We start from the raw sequence: 13,010 nt of genomic DNA, 5'->3' as shown, positions 1-13,010 counted from the left end.
CACATCTAACGACGGAAACAAAACCTCTCGAACGGTATAAACCCTACCCTAAGTTTGTTTTGGAATTTCATTCGTTCTCTCATTTCGTTCCTTCCTTCCGGACATTCGTTCTCTCGTTTCGTTTCTTCCTTCTGATAGCGGAGGAGCTCTCGTCCCGTTCAGTCCCTCTTTCTACAGTAAGCTTTGCCACATTGCTCTTCATTCTTCCTTTAAGAGCTCTCGACGGTTTGCCCCTCACCGTCTGTGATCGATCGATTGCTCATTGAGGTATGTCGTTTTAAAAGCCTCTTAAATAATAAAAATATAAGAAATACTATATATACCAAACAAATAGTTAAATAAATTAGTTACTTGAGTGATTAAATAAACTAATTCTAAGAAAAATTAGGGTATAGATATTATGCTCAACACGGTAGGTAGGTAGATAGGTCAACTTCAATATTAATAAAAATAAAAGAGAATGTAAATTTATAAGATGCATAAGATGTTAATTAATTAAGCACAATTTAACTTGAGTTATTTTACACATCTTATATGTTAGCAAACATAACAGTCACCATTAAATACCCCCATTTAGTTATGAATTGCACACAAATATTTGATACTAAATAATTCAAATTGTACACATTTGAAAAAAAAAAAGAAATTTACATTTGCTATACTTTAGTATAAAATATTTGTGGGCAATTCATTACTATATGGGGGTATTTAATAGTAATTGTTTTGTTTGCTAAGATATGTAATGTGTAAAATATCTCAATTTAAACTATGCTTAATTACACTGTATGCATCTTATAAATTTACATTCTCTTATATTTTTATTAATATTGATGTTGACCTATCTACCTACCTACGTATATATAAACATGATGATGATATAAGAAAGATTAATGCAAGTTAAATGTCATTTATGATTATAAAAGAGGTACCGATTATTAAAAATATAGTTATAATAGCTCTATGAGTACTGAACTTTATATCTTCTTTATATATTTGAATATTATAATAGAGAGTGCAATGAATCTTTAGCTTAATAAATTTGTTCATAAATAATATCCCATGATCAATAAATTTATAAGTTTTATATCATCAAAGAAGTATATACATATATATGTAAAACTTTTCATGTTAAAGAGAGCAATCTTCGGAGTATATATAGTCTCTTCTTAGCAAATCAATTTTAAGAAAATATCATTTAAATACTTGGAAGAAAGCATTATACATAACTCACCGGTTTGTAAAAGTTTTTTTTTTTTTTCAAATTACTTGAATTACACCGCCGATTCGAAGATGATGATTTGGCACTGTTGATCGCACACCTAACGGCGGAAACAAAACCTCTCAAACCATATACCCTACCCTAAGCTCGTATTTAGAATTTCATTTGTTCGTCTCTCGTTTCGTTCCTTCCTTCCGTTTGCTCGTTCTCTCATTCTGTTTCTTCCTTTCGATCGCGAGAGGAGCTCTCGTCCCTTTGAGTCCCTCTTTCTCCAATAGGCTTTGTCTCATTGCTCTTCATTCTTCCTTCAATAGTTCTCGACGGTTTGCCGCTCACCGTCTGTGATTGATCGATTACTTATCGAGGTATGTCATTTTAAAAGCCTCTTAAATGATAAAAATATAAGAAGTACTATATATATACCAAACAAATAGTTAAATAAATTAATTACTTGAGTGATTAAATAAATTTATTCCAAAAAACTTTAGGGTTTAGGCATTATGCTCAACATTGTAGGTAGGTAGATAGGTCAACATCAATATTAATAAAAATATAAGAGAATGCAAATTTAGATGCATTCAATCTAAGCATAGTTTAAAAGCAAACAAAACAGTCGCCATTTTTTATTTATTTATTTATTTTTTTAATTAAAATCCTCAAAGGGGCCTACGTGTTAATATCAAAAAAGCTGTTACATGGTCCTTAAAAGGAACCACTAGCTCTCTACTGCTCGAACGAGCTACAATCAAAAATGAAAGAAAAAGACCTGCGAGCCTGTGGTTCCTCATCCTAAGAGTACAATAGATGCAAAACAAACTACTAGGGCTGAAAGCATACGCCACCCAAAAAAGGAAGATCATCAAATAGACGTTCAACACCATCTTCCTGCAAAAATGGAGAAGCAAAAAGAAAAACCAAAAAAAGAAAACAAGAACGAGTACCTTGATTTTACAGAAGATCTTGTACTTCAAAATTGAAAGAACCTTACAAGACACACTCCCAACCATCTGAGACATCAGCATCTCACCTTTCACCTTCTCCCTGTCAACAGTCGCCATTAAATACCCCATATGGTTATGAATTAATTACATCAATTTTCTTAATTTCTTCGGAAGAAGAGCCGCTCACGTGTTCGATTGAACTTCCTTACTTGACAAAATCATGCTGGAGCGCAGGTGACGAGCACGTCTTGGCTTAATATTTTGTTCTTTAAGATATAATTATGGTATAATTTTATTTATTTATTGTATGCTAGAATGTATAACTATTTAAATTAGATAGGTTGGATTCAAATTTGTCTGTGGATGGATGACATATTGACATCAAACTTTATAAATAGATGAACTCTTTGAAACCTATGTGAAAATGGAGATAAAATCATATTTACATTGCTTTTCATAAAATAATTATTTGATTAACATATAAGAAAATAATGGGAAACCTTATTTTATTAACATATATGTCCGTATACAGCTACAATTATTCAATCTCAATAGAAATCATCTCAGCTGAAGGCGTCTCCCTGGCCTCATTCATCACCAATGACCTGCATACAGGACAAGTTTGTCGTCGCCTTAGCCACGGATTCACACATGTAACATGAAATAAATGGCCGCACTCTGGCAGAAGACTTAATGCATTATCCTCCCCTTGCTCCTCATAGTCAAAAAGGCAGATAGAGCAACAACTAGCAACAATTGCTCGCGAATCTTGACTCGTGGCTTCAGCGTAGGTGAGTGTAGGCCAGGTCCTGAGCCTTTCGTTGTCAATCCCAGTCTCAGTCTCTGTCTCTGTCTCAGCAGTGTGTTCGGGCTGAAGGGGAGGGGCAACACCAGGGTAATGCTAGCCTAAATAGCAGATGGGCAAAAGTAGTGATCAGGAAAAGGATGACGAAAAAGATGACGACGGCGTAGATCATTGCTGAATAAGGAGGATTTAGCTGTGCATGCACGAGCTGATTTAACTTTTAACCCACTTAATTACAAGCCGCACGATCTTCGCCCAACGCTACAGACATCGACGGATCCTATCACTTTTCCTTCGATTCCTTCAACCTGGTGCGCGCTTTGAAGGCTCCAAATCGCAGGCTTCGAGGGCGACGACTGATAAGGAGATTAGAAAAGTCATATGTCATATTTGCATAAGTCGGCTTACATGTAAGTGCCTCATCCACTCTCTCTGCTACGGCAGAGCACCTTTTTCTATTCACTGTTTGATCACTACATTGTTGATCAAGATCTTTGTTTTTGCAACTAACTAAGTTACTTATACCGAGCACTGTAGCAACTGGAAGTTATGGAAGAAATGATGAATAGAAAAAGGCGCTCTGCCATAGCATAGGGCAAATTATTGTGTCCAATGTCCGGATTCGTCCGGACACCAATAAAAATGTGCCAAGTCACTCAAAAATATCGGGGGCCAGTGCATCCGGGTGAGATGGCGTATCCGGATTGAATGTCCGCATGTCAGGTGACCTTGCTCGTATGTCCGGATTGGACGCAATAATTTGCCCATAGCAGAGAGAGTGGATGAGGCACTTACATGTGAGCCAACTTATGCAAATATGACATATGACTTATCTAATATCCTTATCAACGGCGACCCGATTCCTGCACAAGTTCTGGATGTGGAATGGGAGGCTACAGGCGTGGAGGTGTGAGGTCGGAAGCTGCTTTCACGAACAGAGGAGGAGACGGGAGCTTGCGAACAGGAGCTGAACTGGTGTTGCATGGCTGATTTGGCCAGGTAGAATTGGCGGACGGGCGCAGATCGCTGAGATGATTTCGATTTGAAGAAGAGGAAGTTTGGGTGTTCGATTGGAGGATCGGTTGGGTCCAAGGCAGTTAAGAGGCGGAGATATGCGAGACTGTTGCAAGCTCGGCGCCGACTAGACTGGCAGATATGGCTCGGAGACGAGGGCTTCAGCAGCTAGGAGACTGGTCGATCAGCTGCTCTCTTCTCTCCCTCTCTCTCCACCGCTCTCGTTGATTAGCTGCTTTCTTCTCTCTCTCTCTCTCTCTCTCTCTGAGAGCCGGCCTTCTTCTTATTCTTCTGACTCTCTCTGATCTCTCTCTCCCTCTATATATATATTTATATATATGAGCCGGCAGCTCTCCTTGAGCTGCTTTCATCTCTCTGTCTCTCCCTCTCTCTGAGTGCCGGCGCTTTCCTTGATCTGCTTTCTTCTCTCTCTCTCAAATAGCTAATTTGGTGAATAAATTAAGATCTAGATAATAACATGATATTACTACGATAATCTCTTGATATTTCAAATAAACAGAATAAGATAAATCACTAATATTTCATATTAATGGATATTTAAATTATTTGTCAAAAATCTTCAGAGAAAGTTATTTGACAAAAATTTCCAATCAGTAATCTTCAGAAATCTCCCTCTCCTCTAATCTCTCTCTCCGAAATGTTCATATAATGTACAGGTAGGTAATTAATATATAGCAAGATAGGCCGCTCTCCTCGAGCTGCTCTCTTATACTAAGCCTTTAACATCAGCATGATTCACGACTAAAATATATAGTTGATGATAAAAGTTAGGCACGTAGATAGTTTGGTAGGATATTGAAGAAGTCAAACAACTATGCTTCCTTTTCAGGAGACACTTACTTTCAATTAATATATTAATGATTAGATGGGTGTACTTATCATGACTCCTAACTTTCAAATAATATTATTCTGTGCAGAATCCGGTTATAGAGCTGTGTTCGGATGCTTACTTGGAAAGTTAAAAGTTCGTGATATTTATTTGACTTGCGTATTGATTAAGTATTTATTGTGTATTCATTGCGTAAAATGTGCGTATTGATTGAGTATTTTATTACGTATTTGTTCTGTATTTATTGAGTATTTGTTGCGTATATGTTGCGCATTTTCTGCTTAATTATGGCTTATTTGTTGCGGATTTCTCTTAGTCTACAGTAAGTCCGAAAAGACAAACGGATCGGGTAAAAAGTCAAATGAATATCCTAACTTTCCACGTAAACACGCCACGTGTAAGGATTTTACTGGCATCCGAACACAGCTCTATAACCGGATTATTGGCTTATCTTTCTCCAAAATCTTTCTCCAAAATAAGAAAACAGAAGAAGAATTATTGGCTTATCTTTCTCCAAAATCTTTTCAGTCCACTTTCCTTTTTTTTTTTTCGTCCTCTATGCCGTTGGAGACAGTTCGACTATGACATCAGATGTAAACGTTTTAGCTAACCTAATTGCCTCAGTTATCGGTATGAATGCATTTCTTCAAGTGAATCAGCAACAGCAACTAATCAAATGTGAGAAAAATTACAATCAATTTATTCAAAAACACATGAATGATCAGAAAACAATGAATATAGTTCAATTGACTAAATTTATTCATTTATCTTCCACAAATTGGAGCAATGTGGCTTTTGAACATAGGTTTATGATATTGTTATGATCCAAGTAAGAATATTTAAAGGCTAATTCTCATAATTAAGGCATTCTAGTCCATGTCATATTTTTTTAGTTAAAATAAACTTCAAGCAAAATGCTTGCATGCATGTGTATTAATTTAGAAAAAATCGGAAGATTAAATATATAAATATTCAGGTACATTGTAATCCATGCATAACCAACGATTTTCATGAGTATAGTTAGGGCTGCAAACGAATCGAGCCGTATCGAGTATGTGCGTGTTCGTGTTTGAGTTCGTTTATTACCAACTTGTTCAAGTTAATTCGGTTCGAGTTTGATTTGAGGTCTTTTGTTTGTGTTCAATCTTGATTCATCTAAATTAATGGGTGTTCATGCTTGGTTCAAGTTCGATTCATTTTGTGCTTATTGAGCTTTAAACAAACAAGCCTTATCAAGCTATAAACGAGCTCTACTTCTAGATGTACATTAGCTTAACAAATAAGCCTTTTCTAGCCTTCTAACAAAAAATTACATCGAACTTGTTTGTGAACATATCTACCGAAGTTTTTTAAACTATTAAACAAGCTTATTCACAAAAATATCTAATGAGTATTCTCGAAATATCAAATGAGTTCATTCATGATCGAACATATCTAATTAGTATTTCTAGCTATCAAATGAGCTCGTTCATGAACAAATGATCAATGATTCATCTTATATTTAATCAGATAGTGGGTTGTTCGCAATTTAAGCGAATGCAGCAAGTAAAAATAAAATTATTATACGATTTTAGACGGGATTAGTGAAAATAAACTATTAAATTATTAAATTTAATAATATATATTTTTTATAACTCTAATATAGTTCTAATCGAGCTTATTAATGGGCTTGTTCATAAGCATAAAACGTTATTGTTCATGAACATAAATAAACCAAATGCCAAGTTGTTCAAACTTGATCATTATTTAGCTATCGAGTATTCATATTAGTACATATTGCAGGGTAGTTAGTGGGAATTATCTCTACCATTTAAGGTTTGAAATCCAAATCTTGAAGAAATGCATTCATACCAATAAATGAGGCAATTAGGTTAGCTAAAACGTTTACATCTGATGTCAAAGTCGAGCTGTCTCCAACGGCAGGACAAAAAAGAAAAGGAAAGTAGTGAACTGAAAAGATTAGGAGAAAGATAAGCCAGGAATTATTCTTCTATTTGCAGTACTTAAAGCAATTCTTCATGATTTGGATTTCAAACCTCAAATAGTAGTAGAGATAATTCCCACTAAGTAGCCTGCAGTCTGTACTAATATTGATCATTTAATTAGAATCATGATGCAATATAATCTATATATCTCGATCAACAATCATAAAAAATATTGAAGAATAAGTACTGCAAATTAAAGTTTTTAATTTGAATGAAATGATATAAACAGAAACCACCTTACTGGGGCTTCTCATCGTCAGAATTTTATTTACAAACCTTCACAGAAAAATTTTCAGACAAAACAAAAAAAAAGACAAGCAAGCAAATTTCACATAATATCATAACATTTCTTCTGAGAAACAATACTTACGAAGTTACAATGCATGAACTGTTCAGGGAAAAAACATTTTTTGTCATTGATATATCATCAAAAAACTATCATGATCGGGTACGAATCTCGAGGAAAATCAAGCAGGAAACTTCAAAAAAAAATGTCAAATAACTCTCTCTGAAGATTTTTGACAAATAATTTAAATATCTATTAATATGAAATATTAGTGATTGATCATATTTTTTATTTGAAATATATATCAAGAGATTAATTATCGTAGAAATATTAGTGAAGATATTATTTTTATGAGAGGTTGTGTGAAGGTTGTAGCTTTTCAATGAAAATCCATTTTCATTGATAATTAAAAGCCATTAAAACATAAGAATAAAATGTTCTGCATTTATTAATTAGTTCAGATGTGCTTGTTATAGCAGAACAGTTTGCCAAAAAATGAGCTGCTATATTACATCAAACAAATAAATATGCCATAATACCAATAACTATCCACTTATACAAAAGTTCTGATATCCGCATCTAAGGAAACTAATTCTTTTTCACTAACCTTCTTCCACCAATTAACAGCCTGCCTTGCATGGGGCAGGGATTCTCCGGTGCAAGTGAATCGTCATTTTGTGGTGTCAGCTTTAACTTTTTTACAGGATTACGTACTATAATCAGAAGATTAATTATCATCACAAACCATTCCATTTTCGTAAGCAGCACAAACATTGTCAACGTTATAGCTAGTTGTTTTAGATTTATCCATCTCTCGCCAAATTAGCTATTTGAGAGACAGAGAGAAGAAAGCAGATCAAGGAAAGCGCCGGCACTCAGAGAGAGAGAGATGAAAGCAGCTCAAGGAGAGCGGCCGGCTGATATATATAAATATATATGTAGAGGAAGAGAGAGAGAGACAGAAGAATAAGAAGAAGGCCGGCTCTCAGACAGAGAGAGAGAGAGTAGAAAGCAGCTGATCGACCAGTCTCCTAGCTGCTGAAGCCCTCGTCTCCGAGCCGTATCTGCGAGTCCGTCGCCGAGCTTGCACCAGTCTCGCATATCTCCGCCTCTTAACTGCCTTCGACCCAACCGATCCTCCCGTCTTCCTCCAATTCAACTCCAATCGAACACCGAAACTTCCTCTTCCTCCACGCCTGTAGCCTCCCATTCGACATCCAGAACTTGTGCAGGAACCAGGTCGCCGTCCCCCTCGAAGCCTGCGATTTGGAGCCTTCGAAGCACGCACCTGCAGGTTAAATCTGCCCGTGCCTGCACTGCTAAATCCTCTTTATTGAGCAGCAATGATCGACCTACGTCATCATCCTCTTCATCGTCGGCCTTTTCCTTGTCGCAACTAGTACTATCGCCTACATCTGCTATTTAGGCTGGCATTACTCCGGTGTTGCCCTTCCCCTTCAGCCCAAACACACTGCTGAGGCTGAGATTGAGACTGGGATTGACAACGAAAGGCTTAGGAGCTGGCTACGCTCACCTATGCTGAAGCCATGAGTCAAGATCCGCGAGCAGTTGTTGCTAGTTGTTGCCCCATTTGCCTTTTTGACTATGAGGAGCAAGGGGACGATAATGCATTAAGGCTTCTGCCGGAGTGCGGCCATTTATTTCATGCTGCATGTGTGGATCTGTGGCTAAGGCGGCGACAAACTTGTCCTTTGTGCAGGTCATTGGTGGGGAATGAGGCCATGCAGACGCCTTCAGTTGAGATGATTTCTATTGAGATTGAATAATTGTAGATATATATGTTTATATGTTGATCAAATAAGGTTTCCTTATATTTTTTTATATGTTAATCAAATAATTGTTTTATGAAAAAGTAATGTAAACAATGTTTTATATCTATTTTTACATAGATTTCAAATCACCTTTTCTAGAGTTCATCTATTTATAAAGTTTGAGATATTAATAAACTAATGAAGATTTTATTATGAACTTGATATCAGTAATTATGGAGTTATGATATTTTTATTTTGGCTGCACATATCATAAAATTGTTTTGTTATATTGAGATTTTGCTATAGCATTTTAATGTTATTAGAGAGTCGAGGCTTTGGAAAGTTATGTAGAAGGTTTGTGAGGGAACATTTAGAAGTGCATGCTTTGAAGTGGTTGAGGGAAGCTAAGCTTGAGACTTAGTGGTGGAGATGGATGAAAATTGTGTTGGTAAAGATGAGGAATATATAAGGGTGAGAGATGATACCTAATTAATGACCCATTAAAGCCTAATGAGATTATCCATGAGGCTTCACCAATGAGTAAAGTAGACTTTTTTTATATATAAAATTTATATAAGGCAAAATATTTTTTATTCAATGAATAAAAAAATTCAAGCAATGACTTTTTAATTAGACTTGTTTTAGTCTATAAAACTTTGATCGAAAAGCCTTAGGGCCAATAAAATACTATTATATTAATTGATAATTTATTTTAATATAAATGTTATGTAGTTTTTAAATATTTCAAGTACATGAATATTCAGATTAATTGGCCAAATAATAAAAATAGAGTAATCATGAAATAAAAATTTAAAATAATTCTATAAATTTTTATTTGATAAGCGCTATGCTATTTGATGAAAATACTAATTTTGATTTATTAAGAGAAATAAAAAATAAAGCAGTATGCCATTATAAAACTCAAAACTATATTATCCTTTAACTATGAAAAACAATGTAAATAGTGGCCCAAGATGTTTTATTCATATATTTATTGGCTGCCAATATAGGCTACTAGAAATTGTACGACTCGAGTCTTCTTATTTCTATCATTTGAATGGAATGATCCTTGTTTCTTGTAGTAATATAAATCATAAAATGCTAACTTTTTGTTTGATTGATTTCATATACTAAAACAAAAGTACCTTTATAAAGGCAAGGGGAAAAAATAATAAAGGAAATATAATAAAATAAAATATTCTCAATAATGAAAAAAATATTACATAAATAAATACTATATATTCTAATTATAAATATTATATGGCAACTACTAAATCCAAAAACTATATTTGGATTAGTAAATATTTAGATTTAATTCCATGACACTATTTTACAAATTAAAGGTCATTCTACTTAAATTCAAGCTATTTGATAATTTGAATATGCCCAATATTTAATAGTCTATACATATAAATTAAGATAACAACTTGACAACTACTTGCATGGAGCTGTCGTTGGCCTGATAACTACACGACCCTGGAAAATGCTTGAACTGACGTTTATATATTAACTTTTTTTAATTTTTTTTAGGATTTAGATTAAGCAATGAGCCACCGCTTCATGGGCAATTGACAATGATTTGACAAACTATTTTTAAGGTTTTTAAAGTTATAAAATAAAGTTGTTGTAGACCCCATGATAAACATTTAGAAGGGTTATTTGGGCAATGTTGAGATGGGAAATAAGGGCACGCCAAAGGAAGAGGATGGCAACCATATTGCTTAATATTTATCTTTGCTTCAGCGTTCCACAATGCTTTTGAGCTGAATATAAAATTAAATTAAGATAACAACTTGATAGTTACGTATGCATATGCATGGTAGGTAGTACATCGAATTTATGCTAATGAATTGACTTATTTGTAAATCTTACATTGTCCCTAATTTAGTTGTTAATATATACTAAAACTAAAATCTTTTTTAGATTTGCTTGCCATTATGCAGAAGAATTGGATAGCTTATTCAAGAGTTAATAATCATTATAAAAGAGTTAGATATCCAAATTATTTATAATTAGAAAGTGTTTTTAATTTTCTTGAGTTTACATTGATGAGATATAAGTGTATTGAAAAGTATCTCAATCAATGGAGTATTACAACCCAAGACCTTATTCCATGATAAACATCAATTCCTCTATTGGGGGATCCTTTGAGACTATTTCTTCAATATAAAGAACCTTTGAGCAATCCTATAGTACTATTTCTTCCAACTAATGAGCCTATGGGAGAACCTACGAAACTATGAATTTAATGCGTGAAATGTAATATGATAATAATCATGATGACAATGAGAGAATTGATCGACATAATCATAATCATAAAATGTCAAAAATAATGAAGCATAAATGTCAGTCATGAAATAACACATTGATTAAAGACTTTTGTGTCATTTGAGCTTGTCGAACAACAACAATGATGCTTGCGGAGTTTTAATATGCACAACTTTTATTTGATTAATAGTAAACTATAGCTATAATGAAAATACTTTTTATTCCTATTTCTTTGTAGTAATTTTTTTTGCTTAAAAAGTCTTGCAGATCCTTCTTATTAAATACAAATAAAAAAACAATTACATAGCTATGAGATCATGAAAAGAACGCAAATTAATAGGCTACTATAACAAAAGAAAGAACAAGCAAGATCATATAACACTGGATAATTTTAAAACACTGCCTAGGAGATCATAACCCAACCAAAGAAAACCAATAACAGAGACCTCAATGGGAACCGACATAATAGCAGATGTAATTATATCATTGACAAAAGAAGGAGAAGTGGACCATTGCCCATTCAGCAGAATAATTCTACTAATTAACTTGCCAATTGGATCGAGTAGGTTAGGAGATAAGGATCCCATGCAAGGGGTTGGGAAGCCAGAAATTCTATAATAGATCTATCATTGCATTAAGGATCGCAAAAAATTAAGGGAGAAGGTGCTATTGAAATGGATCCTTAACGTGAGGCATTGCTTGATTTTAGAGGCAACAGAACACAGGAGATTCACTTTCCGGTAGACTGAAGTACGTTTGGATCGAGGTAACCAAAGAGAATGGAAATTCAATTTCCACCATTGGAACAAGAAGTTGTCATTATCAAGAAACCTCCAGATAAGAGAGTCAATAGGTAATGGGAGGCCAAGGCCCCCACAATACTTCAGTAAACAGGTGTCTTTCCAAGCAATCATATGAAGTTTGTCCCTACTGATGACATTCTTAGAAAACGAGGTATGTATATTACTTCTAAATGTCAATGCTGCTCTAACATTGAAACTATGCATCACGTTTTTATTTCGTCTCCTATTGCTAGTAAAGTGTGGTTCTATTTTGAAGACATTTTTCAGATTAATAGTGGGGGTCAGAACCGGTCCTTGCATTTTATTTATGAGGTCTGGATGGTGAATAGGAAAGGTCATATCCGTAATGTTATTCCCATGCTTATTTTTTGGTTCATTTGGCTGGCTAGAAATGATTCCCGTTTTAATAACATTCGGATGAATCATCTTGCTATTATTAATCGTATTAAGGAGAAAGTCTTTGCTCTTTTTTCTGCTAACCTTATTACTTATAAGAATTTTTCTAATGTCTACTCTACTGCTGAGGTGTTTGGTATTTACAATTTGGGTTCTTTGCATTCGGCGGGTTCCAGGTGGTCTAACTGGGCTGCTCCTAATCCCCTATGTTTTAAGATTAATATTCATTTGGATTTATACGGTGACAAGTGGTGTATTGGTGGCGTTATCAGGGATTCGGTTGGGAATTATATTGCTGGTTTTGCTGGGGATTCTAAGGCTTTTGATGAGCTGAGTGGGTTCTTGGTTGCGGTCATTCATGGGCTTTCTGTTTGCATTAATTTGGACTTGTATAACGTGTTGGTGGAAAGCAATTTTCTTGTGGACCCTTCCATGTTTCTTGTTCAGGATGGTACCAGCTGTGGGCATTCGAGTTTTTACCTGCGTAGACATATTATGGGTTTGAGGGAGGTCTTGAATTGCTCTTTTACGGTTATCAATGTGGAGGTTAACTCTGTTGCCAGAGCGTTATCGCTCTTTGGTAGCAGTTTTAATGCTATTGTTGATCTCAACTTTCATCTTTTACCTGCGAATATTCATGGCCTTTTTTTCTTGGATAAGCGTATGGTTCC

The sequence above is a fragment of the Dendrobium catenatum genome, unplaced genomic scaffold (assembly GCF_001605985.2).
Source record: "Dendrobium catenatum unplaced genomic scaffold, ASM160598v2 fragScaff_scaffold_484, whole genome shotgun sequence".
Taxonomy (NCBI): domain Eukaryota; kingdom Viridiplantae; phylum Streptophyta; class Magnoliopsida; order Asparagales; family Orchidaceae; genus Dendrobium; species Dendrobium catenatum.
Note: the sequence above shows the minus strand (reverse complement) of the source record.